At 65.3% G+C, this 12,602-nt stretch overlaps 1 protein-coding gene across 7 annotated transcripts in view; it reads left to right on the top strand.

The window, feature by feature from the left end:
- ACLY (ATP citrate lyase) overlaps positions 1 to 12,602 on the top strand; it is a 463,802-nt gene that overhangs the window by 338,527 nt on the left and 112,673 nt on the right. The window lies entirely within an intron of this gene.

Genomic DNA, 12,602 nt, shown 5'->3' with positions numbered 1-12,602 from the left:
GACGACCAGGACATGGAGGAGGACCAGGACACGGAGGAGGACCAGGACATGGAGGAGGAGGAGGAGGAGGACCAGGACACGGAGGAGGAGGACCAGGACACGGAGGAGGAGGAGGAGGACCAGGACACGGAGGAGGAGGACCAGGACACAGAGGAGGAGGAGGACCAGGACACAGAGGAGGAGGACCAGGAGAAGGACCAGGACACGGAGGAGGAGGACCAGGACCAGGACACGGAGGAGGAGGCCAGGAGGACCAGGACACAGAGGAGGAGGACCAGGAGGACCAGGACACAGAGGAGGAGGACCAGGATGAGGACACAGAGGAAGAGGGCCAGGATCCGGAGGGCCAGGACCAGGACCCGGAGGGCCAGGACCAGGACCCAGAGGGCCAGGACCAGGACCCGGAGGGCCAGGACCAGGACCCGGAGGGCCAGGACCAGGACACAGAGGGCCAGGACCAGGATACGGAGGACCAGGACACGGACCAGGACAAGGAGGACCAGGACGAGGATACGGAGGACCAGGACACGGACCAGGACAAGGAGGACCAGGACGAGGACACGGAGGAGGACCACAGAGGAGGACCAGGATGAGGACACGGAGGGCCAGGACCAGGACGCGGACCAGGACGAGGACACGGAGGACCAGGACGAGGACCACGGAGGAGGACCAGGATGAGGACACGGAGGAGGAGGGGGGCCAGGACACAGAGGACCAGGACACGGAGGAGGGCCAGGACACGGAGGGCCAGGACCAGGACACGGAGGGCCAGGGCCAGGACCAGGACACGGAGGGCCAGGGCCAGGACCAGGACACGGAGGGCCAGGACCAGGAGGGCCAGGACCAGGAGGGCCAGGACACGGAGGGCCAGGGCCAGGACCAGGAGGGCCAGGACCAGGAGGGCCAGGACCAGGACACGGAGGGCCAGGACCAGGACACGGAGGGCCAGGACCAGGACACAGAGGGCCAGGACCAGGACACGGAGGGCCAGGACCAGAACACGGAGGACCAGAACACGGAGGACCAGGACACGGAGGACCAGGACACGGAGGACCAGGACACGGAGGACCAGGAGAAGGAGGACCACCAGGAGGAGGAGGTCCAGGACCAGGAGGAGGAGGACCAGGAGGAGGTCCAGGACCAGGATGAGAACCAGGAGGAGGACCAGGAGGAGGACCAGGACACGGAGGAGGAGGAGGAGGAGGACCAGGACACGGAGGAGGAGGAGGAGGAGGAGGACCAGGACACGGAGGAGGAGGAGGACCAGGACACGGAGGAGGACCAGGAGGAGGAGGAGGAAGAGGAGGAGGACCAGGACCAGGACACGGAGGAGGAGGACCAGGACACGGAGGAGGAGGACCAGGACACGGAGGAGGAGGACCAAGACACGGAGGAGGAGGACCAGGACACGGAGGAGGAGGACCAGGACACGGAGCAGGAGGACCAGGACACGGAGCAGGAGGACCAGGACACGGAGGAGGAGGAGGACCACGACACGGAGGAGGAGGAGGACCAGGACACGGAGGAGGAGGAGGACCAGGACACGGAGGAGGAGGACCAAGACCAGGACACGGAGGAGGACCAGGACAAAGACACGGAGGAGGAGGACCAAGACCAGGACACGGAGGAGGAGGACCAGGACACGGAGGAGGAGGAGGACCAGGACACGGAGGACCAGGACACGAAGCAGGAGGACCAGGACACGGAGGAGCAGGAGGACCAGGACACGGAGGACCAGGAGGACCAGGACACGGAGGACCATGGAGGACCAGGACACGGAGCAGGAGGACCAGGACACGGAGCAGGAGGACCAGGAGAAGGACCAGGACACGGAGGAGGACCGGGACCAGGACACGGAGGAGGACCGGGACCAGGACACGGAGGAGGAGGACCAGGACACGGAGGACCAGGACCAGGACACGGAGGACCAGGACCAGGACACGGAGGACCAGGACCAGGACACGGAGGACCAGGACACGGAGGACCAGGACACGGAGGACCAGGACACGGAGAACCAGGAGAAGGAGGACCAGGAGAAGGAGGACCAGGAGAAGGAGGACCACCAGGAGGAGGAGGTCCAGGACCAGGAGGAGGAGGACCAGGAGGAGGTCCAGGACCAGGATGAGAACCAGGAGGAGAACCAGGACCAGGAGGAGGACCAGGACACGGAGGAGGAGGAGGACCAGGACACGGAGGAGGACCAGGACACGGAGGAGGAGGAGGACCAGGACACGGAGGAGGACCAGGACACGGAGGAGGAGGAGGAGGAGGACCAGGACACGGAGGAGGAAGAGGAGGAGGAGGAGGAAGAGGAGGAGGACCAGGACACGGACCAGGACACGGAGGAGGAGGACCAGGACACGGAGGAGGAGGACCAGGACACGGAGGAGGAGGAGGAGGACCAGGACACGGAGGAGGAGGACCAGGAGAAGGACCAGGACACGGAGGAGGAGGACCAGGAGAAGGACCAGCACACGGAGGAGGAGGACCAGGACACAGAGGAGGAGGGGGACCAGGACACAGAGGAGGAGGACCAGGAGAAGGACCAGGACACGGAGGAGGAGGACCAGGACACGGAGGAGGAGGCCAGGAGGACCAGGACACAGAGGAGGAGGACCAGGACACGGAGGAGGACCAGGACACGGAGGAGGACCACGGAGGAGGACCAGGATGAGGACACAGAGGAAGAGGGCCAGGATCCGGAGGGCCAGGACCAGGACCCGGAGGGCCAGGACCCGGAGGGCCAGGACCAGGACCCGGAGGGCCAGGACCAGGACCCGGAGGGCCAGGACCAGGACACAGAGGGCCAGGACCAGGATACGGAGGACCAGGACACGGACCAGGACAAGGAGGACCAGGACGAGGATACGGAGGACCAGGACACGGACCAGGACAAGGAGGACCAGGACGAGGACACGGAGGAGGACCACAGAGGAGGACCAGGATGAGGACACGGAGGGCCAGGACCAGGACGCGGACCAGGACGAGGACACGGAGGACCAGGACGAGGACCACGGAGGAGGACCAGGATGAGGACACGGAGGAGGAGGGGGGCCAGGACACAGAGGACCAGGACACGGAAGAGGGCCAGGACACGGAGGGCCAGGACCAGGACACGGAGGGCCAGGACCAGGACACGGAGGGCCAGGACACGGAGGGCCAGGACCAGGAGGGCCAGGACACGGAGGGCCAGGACCAGGAGGGCCAGGACCAGGAGGGCCAGGACCAGGACACGGAGGGCCAGGACCAGGACACGGAGGGCCAGGACCAGGACACGGAGGGCCAGGACCAGGACACGGAGGGCCAGGACCAGGACACGGAGGGCCAGGACCAGAACACGGAGGACCAGGACACGGAGGACCAGGACACGGAGGACCAGGACACGGAGGACCAGGAGAAGGAGGACCAGGAGAAGGAGGACCACCAGGAGGAGGAGGTCCAGGACCAGGAGGAGGAGGACCAGGAGGAGGTCCAGGACCAGGATGAGAACCAGGAGGAGGACCAGGAGGAGGACCAGGACACGGAGGAGGAGGAGGACCAGGACACGGAGGAGGAGGAGGAGGAGGACCAGGACACGGAGGAGGAGGAGGACCAGGACACGGAGGAGGACCAGGAGGAGGAGGAGGAAGAGGAGGAGGACCAGGACACGGAGGAGGAGGACCAGGACACGGAGGAGGAGGACCAGGACACGGAGGAGGAGGACCAGGAGAAGGACCAGGACACGGAGGAGGAGGACCAGGACACGGAGCAGGAGGACCAGGACACGGAGCAGGAGGACCAGGACACGGAGGAGGACCAGGACACGGAGGAGGAGGACCAAGACCAGGACACGGAGGAGGACCAGGACAAAGACACGGAGGAGGAGGACCAAGACCAGGACACGGAGGAGGAGGACCAGGACACGGAGGAGGAGGAGGACCAGGACACGGAGGACCAGGACACGAAGCAGGAGGACCAGGACACGGAGGAGCAGGAGGACCAGGACACGGTGGAGGACCAGGACACGGAGGACCAGGAGGACCAGGACACGGAGGACCATGGAGGACCAGGACACGGAGCAGGAGGACCAGGACACGGAGCAGGAGGACCAGGAGAAGGACCAGGACACAGAGGAGGACCGGGACCAGGACACGGAGGAGGACCGGGACCAGGACACGGAGGAGGAGGACCAGGACACGGAGGAGGAGGACCAGGACACGGAGGACCAGGACCAGGACACGGAGGACCAGGACACGGAGGACCAGGACACGGAGAACCAGGACACGGAGGACCAGGAGAAGGAGGACCAGGAGAAGGAGGACCACCAGGAGGAGGAGGTCCAGGACCAGGAGGAGGAGGACCAGGAGGAGGTCCAGGACCAGGATGAGAACCAGGAGGAGAACCAGGACCAGGAGGAGGACCAGGACACGGAGGAGGAGGAGGACCAGGACACGGAGGAGGAGGAGAGGACCAGGACACGGAGGAGGAGGAGGACCAGGACACGGAGGAGGACCAGGACACCGAGGAGGAAGAGGAGGAGGAGGAGGAAGAGGAGGAGGACCAGGACACGGACCAGGACACGGAGGAGGAGGACCAGGACACGGAGGAGGAGGACCAGGACACGGAGGAGGAGGACCAGGACACGGAGGAGGAGGACCAGGAGAAGGACCAGGACACGGAGGAGGAGGACCAGGACACGGAGCAGGAGGACCAGGACACGGAGCAGGAGGACCAGGACACGGAGGAGGAGGAGGACCAGGACACGGAGGAGGAGGAGGACCAGGACACGGAGGAGGAGGACCAAGACCAGGACACGGAGGAGGACCAGGACAAAGACACGGAGGAGGAGGGCCAAGACCAGGACACGGAGGAGGAGGACCAGGACACGGAGGAGGAGGAGGACCAGGACACGGAGGACCAGGACACGAAGCAGGAGGACCAGGATACGGAGGAGCAGGAGGACCAGGACACGGAGGAGCAGGAGGACCAGGACACGGTGGAGGAGGAGGACCAGGACCAGGAGGACCAGGACACGGAGGACCAGGAGGACCAGGACACGGAGGACCATGGAGGACCAGGACACGGAGCAGGAGGACCAGGAGAAGGACCAGGACACGGAGGAGGACCAGGACACGGAGGAGGACCGGGACCAGGACACGGAGGAGGAGGACCAGGACACGGAGGAGGAGGACCAGGACACGGAGGAGGAGGACCAGGACACGGAGGACCAGGACCAGGACACGGAGGACCAGGACCAGGACACGGAGGACCAGGACCAGGACACGGAGGACCAGGACCAGGACATGGAGGACCAGGACCAGGACACGGAGGACCAGGACACGGAGGACCAGGACACGGAGGACCAGGACCAGGACACGGAGGAGGAGGACCAGGACCAGGACACTGAGCAGGAGGACCAGGACACGGAGCAGGAGGACCAGGACACGGAGCAGGAGGACACGGAGCAGGAGGACACGGAGCAGGAGGAGGATGACCAGGACACGGAGGAGGAGGAGGACCAGGACACGGAGGAGGAGGAGGAGGACCAGGACACGGAGGAGGAGGACCAGGAGAAGGACCAGGACACGGAGGAGGAGGACCAGGACACGGAGGAGGGGGACCAGGACCATGACACGGAGGAGGACCAGGAGAAGGACCAGGACACGGAGGAGGACCAGGAGAAGGACCAGGACACGGAGGAGGAGGAGGAGGACCAGGACACGGAGGAGGAGGACCAGGACACGGAGGAGGAGGAGGAGGAGGACCAGGACACGGAGGAGGACCAGTAGGACCAGGACACGGAGGAGGAGGATCAGGACACGGAGGAGGAGGATCAGGACACGGAGGAGGAGGATCAGGACACGGAGGAGGAGGATCAGGACACGGAGGAGGAGGATCAGGACACGGACCAGGACACGGAGGAGGAGGACCAGGACACGGAGGAGGAGGACCAGGACACGGAGGAGGAGGACCAGGGCACGGAGGAGGAGGACCAGGACACGGAGGAGGAGGACCAGGACATGGAGGAGGACCAGGATGAGGACACAGAGGAGGAGGGCCAGGACCCGGAGGGCCAGGACCAGGACCCGGAGGGCCAGGACCAGGACCCGGAAGGCCAGGACCAGGACACGGAGGGCCAGGACCAGGACACGGAGGGCCAGGACGAGGATACGGAGGACCAGGACACGGACCAGGACGAGGAGGACCAGGACGAGGACACGGAGGACGACCACGTAGGAGGACCACGGAGGAGGACAAGGATGAAGACAAGGAGGAGGAGGAGGGCCAGGACACGGAGGGCCAGGACACGGAGGGCCAGGACACGGAACAGGACGAGGACACGGAGGAGGACCACGGAGGAGGACCAGGATGTGGACACGGAGGAGGAGGGGGGCCAGGACACAGAGGACCAGGACACGGAGGAGGAGGATGACCAGGACACGGAGGAGGAGGATGACCAGGACACGGAGGAGGAGGACCAGGACACGGAGGAGGAGGAGGAGGACCAGGACCATGACACGGAAGAGGTGGAGGAGGAGGACCAGGACCATGACACGGAGGAGGAGGACCATGACACGGAGGAGGAGGACCAGGACCAGGACACGGAGGAGGAGGACCAGGAGAAGGACCAGGACACGGAGGAGGAGGACCAGGAGAAGGACACGGAGGAGGAGGACCAGGACACGGAGGAGGAGGACCAGGACACGGAGGAGGAGGACCAGGACACGGAGGAGGACCAGGATGAGGACACAGAGGAGGAGGGCCAGGACCAGGACCCGGAGGGCCAGGACCAGGACCCGGAGGGCCAGGACCAGGACACGGAGGGCCAGGACCAGGACACGGAGGGCCAGGACGAGGACAAGGAGGACCAGGACACGGAGGAGGACCATGGAGGAGGACCAGGATGAGGACACAGAGGAGGAGGAGGGCCAGGACACGGACCAGGACGAGGACACGGAGGAGGACCATGGAGGACGACCAGGATGAGGACACGGAGGAGGAGGGGGGCCAGGACCAGGACACGAAGGGCCAGGACCAGGACACGGAGGGCCAGAACACGGAGGGCCAGGACACGGAGGGCCAGGACACGGAGGGCCAGGACACGGAGGGCCAGGACACGGAGGGCCAGGACCAGGACACGGAGTGCCAGGACCAGGAGGTCCAGGACCAGGAGGAGGTCCAGGAGGAGGACCAGGACCAGGAGGAGGACCAGGACCAGGAGGAGAACCAGGACCAGGAGTAGAACCAGGACCAGGACACGGAGGAGGAGGAGGACCAGGACACGGAGGAGGAGGAGGAGGAGGACCAGGACACGGAGGAGGAGGAGGACCAGGACACGGAGGAGGACCAGGACACGGAGGAGGACCAGGACACGGAGGAGGACCAGGACACGGAGGAGGACCAGGACACGGAGGAGGAGGACCAGGACACGGAGGAGGAGGACCAGGACACGGAGGAGGAGGACCAGGATGACCAGGACATGGAGCAGGAGGACCAGGACACGGAGCAGGAGGACCAGGACACGGAGGAGGAGGAGGACCAGGACACAGAGGAGGAGGACCAGGATGACCAGGACATGGAGCAGGAGGACCAGGACACGGAGCAGGAGGACCAGGACACGGAGCAGGAGGACCAGGACACGGAGGAGGAGGAGGACCAGGACACGGAGGACCAGGACACGGAGGACCAGGAGGACCAGGACATGGAGCAGGAGGACCAGGAGGAGGAGCAGGAGGACCAGGACACGGAGGAGGAGGACCAGGAGGAGGACCAGGACACGGAGGAGGAGGACCAGGACACGGAGGAGGAGGACCAGGACACGGAGGAGGAGGACCAGGACACGGAGGAGGAGGACCAGGACACGGAGGAGGAGGACCAGGACACGGAGGAGGAGGAGGACCAGGACACGGAGGAGGACTAACACCAGGACACGGAGGAGGACCAGGACAAAGACACGGAGGAGGAGGACCAGGACAAAGACACGGAGGAGGAGGAGGACCAGGACACGGAGGACCAGGACACGGAGGACCAGGAGGACCAGGACACGGAGGACCAGGAGGACCAGGACACGGAGGAGCAGGAGGACCAGGACACGGAGCAGGAGGACCAGGAGCAGGAGGACCAGGACACGGAGCAGGAGGACCAGGACACGGAGCAGGAGGACCAGGACACGAACCAGGAGCAGGAGGACCAGGACACGGAGCAGGAGGACCAGGACACGAACCAGGAGCAGGAGGACCAGGACACGGAGGAGGAGGACCAGGACACGGAGGAGGAGGACCAGGACACGGAGGAGGACCAGGACACGGAGGAGGAGGAGGACCAGGACACGGAGGAGGACCAGGACACGGAGGAGGACCAGGACACAGAGGAGGAGGAGGACCAGGAAACTGAGGAGGACCAGGACACGGAGGAGGAGGACCAGGACCAGTACAAGGACACGGAGGAGGAGGAGGACCAGGACCAGGACACGGAGCAGGAGGACCCGGACACGGAGCAGGAGGACCCGGACACGGCGCAGGAGGACCCGGACACGGCGCAGGAGGACCAGGAAGAGGAGGAGGACCAGGACACGGACGAGGAGGAGGAGGACCTGGGGCAGGAAGAGGAGGAGGACCAGGACACGGACGAGGAGGACCAGGAGCAGGAGGAGGAGGACCAGGACACGGAGGAGGAGGACCAGGACACGGAGGAGGACCAGGAGGAGGACCAGGACGAGGAGGAGGACCAGGACACGGAGGAGGAGGAGGATCAGGAGGACCAGGACACGGAGGAGCAGGAGGACCAGGACGAGGAGGAGGACCAGGACACGGAGGAGGAGGACCAGGACGAGGAGGAGGAGGAGGACACGAGGAGGAGGACCAGGACGAGGAGAAGGAGGACCAGGAGGACACGGAGGAGGAGGACCAGGACGAGGAGAAGGAGGACCAGGAGGACACGGAGGAGGAGGACCAGGACGAGGAGGAGGAGGAGGAGGACCAGGACACGGAGGAGGAGGACCAGGACACGGAGGAGGACCACGGAGGAGGACCAGGATGAGGACACGGAGGAGGAGGGCCAGGACCAGGACACGGAGTGCCAGGACACGGAGGAGGACCGGGAGGAGGAGGAGGATCAGGACCAGGAGGAGGATCAGGACCAGGAGGACCAGGAGGAGGAGGACCAGGAGGAGGAGGACCAGGACCAGGAGGAGGAGGACCAGGAGGAGGAGGACCAGGAGGAGGAGGACCAGGAGGAAGACCAGGACCTAGAGGAGGACCAAGAGGAGGACCAGGAGGAGGAGGACCAGGAGGAGAACCAGGATGAGGAGAAGGACCAGGAGGACCAGGACGAGGAGGAGGACCAGGACACGGAGGAGGAGGAGGATCAGGAGGACCAGGAGGAGGACCAGGACACGGAGGAGCAGGAGGACCAGGACGAGGAGGAGGACCAGGACACAGAGGAGGAGGACCAGGACGAGGAGGAGGAGGAGGAGGAGGACACGAGTACCAGGACACCGAGGAGGACCAGGAAACGGAGGAGGACCAGGAGGAGGAGGACCAGGACGAGGAGGAGGAGGACTAGGACGAGGAGGGGGAGGACACGGAGGAGGAGGACCAGGAGGACCAGGACGATGAGGAGGAGGAGGAGGACCAGGATGAGGACATGGAGGAGGAGGGCCAGGACCAGGACACGGAGTGCCAGGACACGGAGGAGGACCAGGAGGAGGAAGAGGATCAGGACCAGGAGGAGGATCAGGACCAGGAGGACCAGGAGGAGGAGGACCAGGAGGAGGAGGACCAGGAGGAAGACCAGGTCCAAGAGGAGGACCAGGAGGAGAACCAGGATGAGGAGAAGGACCAGGAGGACCAGGACGAGGAGGAGGACCAGGAGGACAAGGAGGTGGAGGAGGACCAGGAGGAGGAGGACCAGGATGAGGACCAGGAGGAGGAGGACCAGGACAGGAGGAGGAGGACCAGGAGGAAGGGCAGGACCAAGAGGTCGAGGAGGAGGACCAGGAGGAGGAGGACCAGGACACAGAGGATCAGGACCATGACCAGGAGGAGGACCAGGACCAGGAGGAGGACCAGGAGCAGGAGGAGGACCAGGAGCAGGACCAGGAGGAGGAGGACCAGGAGGAGGAGGAGGACCAGGAGGAGGACCAGGAGGAGGACCAGGAGGACCAGGAGGAGGACCAGGAGGAGGAGGAGGAGGACCAGGAGGAGGAGGAGGAGGACCAGGAGGAGGAGGAGGAGGACCAGGACAGGAGGAGGAGGACGAGGACCAAGAGGAGAACCAGGAGGAGGACCAGGACAGGAGGAGGAGGACCAGGAGGAGGACCAGGAGGAGGACATGGACCAAGAGGAGAACCAGGAGGAGGACCAGGAGCAGGAGGAGGAGGAGGACCAGGACCAGGAGGAGGAGGACCAGGAGCAGGACCAGGAGGAGGACTCACAGACATTTTCTGGGAAGACACATCCCGCAACCAGGCATGGCGGCGGAGGGCAACCGAACACGCCATAGCACGGGTGACTAAATCCGCGACATCCAGAGCTTATCGCAGAATAAACAACGCCAACTCGCGACCATTGAGCACATGGCGCCGCAAGTCCGCCACAACGCCGTCCCCGGAGGTGCGGGACAGAAGGGACTCCGAGGAATCCCAGAGGTCAGAGGTAGCCCTAGCCAAAACACGCTCGAAGATAGAAAAACATTACGCCCCCAAGAGTCTAACCAAGGGGCCTCCCGCGACAGTGGAAGCAGCACCGAGGGCAAAGATGGAAAGGCAGCCAGAAGAACAGGGCCCTGGGCAGAGTGATGGGTAGAAAGGCAAGTAGGCCCATGTGGAGCCGGGCGGTGGCGACGAAGCAGTGGCGGAGGCACCGGATCCCCTGTAGCAGGGCAGACCCAGGCCCCCTAAAGAGAATCATGGAGCGAAGCTTCATAAGGAAGCAAAAGCCAGTGGCTGTGGCGAAAGCCCAGACAAAGGCGCTGCTCGCTTCCGAAGGACCGCGCAAGGGCGAGAGCAAGTCTTCTGTGGGCGAAGGCTGCAAGCTGAGTTGCCCATCCCCACGCACCACCTGAGGAAGGAAAGGCCTGCACAGAAAGGGCGGGAACCCCACCGACGAGTGAGGAACCTGAGGGGCCCCTGGAGAAGACGGGGAAACCGCAGGAGCAGCCCCGCACAAGGGGCCGAACAGTGGTCCCGGGACTCACGGGGACAGGGTAGAGCTAGCCCCAGAATGCGCCGGGGAGAAGGCCACAATGTGGACTCCGGTGACGAACAGACAAGAAGACTGCAATCGTCCGAAGATGGAGCGTCCGGGGAAGAGTCGACGCCGAAGAGTCCGCGACAGGGGCTGGCGCATCCGCCACCGGCGCTGTCGCATCCACCCGAAGGGTCGAATCCACCTCCAGTACCACCTGTCGCGCAGGAGGAAAGGGTGGGGTCGGCGAAGCAGACAAGGAGCGGTGCCGAAAAGGCGTCGGCACGACCCCGGTGGGGAGGGACGTGGGTAGGTGAGCTCAGACCAGGCCTCAACCCACGGCGCCATCCAGCCTGGGGAAGAAAGCCGCTGGCGCCGAATCGGCGCCAGCTCTGCCTCCAAGAAGGCAACCGCCTGTCCAGAGGACCGAGGGGAAGCCGGGGACGAGCCCCGGCGACCCCCTGCGACGCCACAGGGAACCCCGTGGGGCTTTGCGGCGAGGCGGGAGCACCGTGGGTCGAAGAGGGGAACCCCGAAGGGCAGCACCCCGGTGACACCACATCACCCGCTCCTGAAGCCGCACCTGGCGGCGCCGGGGATGAATCCGCAGCCGGCTCCGTGCAAGGCGAGGGGACCGTGGAAGTCTCAAGGTGAGGGGTGGTGCGCAAGGAGGCCTGCAGAGCCGCAGCATATGCCGCCATCTGAGACCTGGACGCCCCCGCGCCGGGGAACAGCAGATAGGGCGCCGACGTCCGAGGACGCATGTCCCGAGAGGAACCTGCGTCCTCCGCCAACCGAGAACCAGGCCCCGGAGGCAGACTAACAGACTTACCCACCAGCAAGCGATGTCCAGGGAGCCGCGGGGGAGGGCGGCGGCGCAGCCGGAAGCGGCGAGTCTTGGACCCTTCTGGGGACAGACGTGGTGACTAGGCCGACCTGGACAGGCGGGCCGTGAGCAGCTTCATCCGGCGCTTCCGCCAGGACTTGGGCTTGAGCTGCTGGCAGGCGTCACAGTCCGTGGAGTCATGGTGTTTGCTCAAACACCATATGCAAATGGGGTGAGGGTCTGTCGCCGACATCGGACGCACACACTCAGCACAGGTTTTGAAGCCCAAAGGCATCGCACACAGTGCCCACCAAAATGAGGGAAGGCCTGAAAACAGGCGAGCAGAGGTAATCCAGATCCACGTGGCACGCGGAAAAGAAGAAAATTGATGTCAGCGCGCCGGGGTGGGGCTTATGTGACCTTGCTGACGTCACGACCGCGGATGCAGTCAGGGCGGAGTTTTGTGGTGCCGCCCCCGGCGCGCGGAGTTGCTGTGGTAAGAAAAAGGGTTTTCCGGATCCAGTCTCACGCTTGGGGATAATCCTACGTTAAGGAATCTGCAGCTAGTAGTCTCTATCAGATTACATAGAGTAATGGAAACCGAAAAGGTG

Source organism: Triturus cristatus, chromosome 1_1 (genome assembly GCF_964204655.1).
Source record: "Triturus cristatus chromosome 1_1, aTriCri1.1, whole genome shotgun sequence".
Taxonomy (NCBI): Eukaryota; Metazoa; Chordata; class Amphibia; order Caudata; family Salamandridae; genus Triturus; species Triturus cristatus.
The sequence above is the reverse complement of the archived record's forward strand: the minus strand, read 5'-3'. Positions and strand labels throughout refer to the sequence as shown.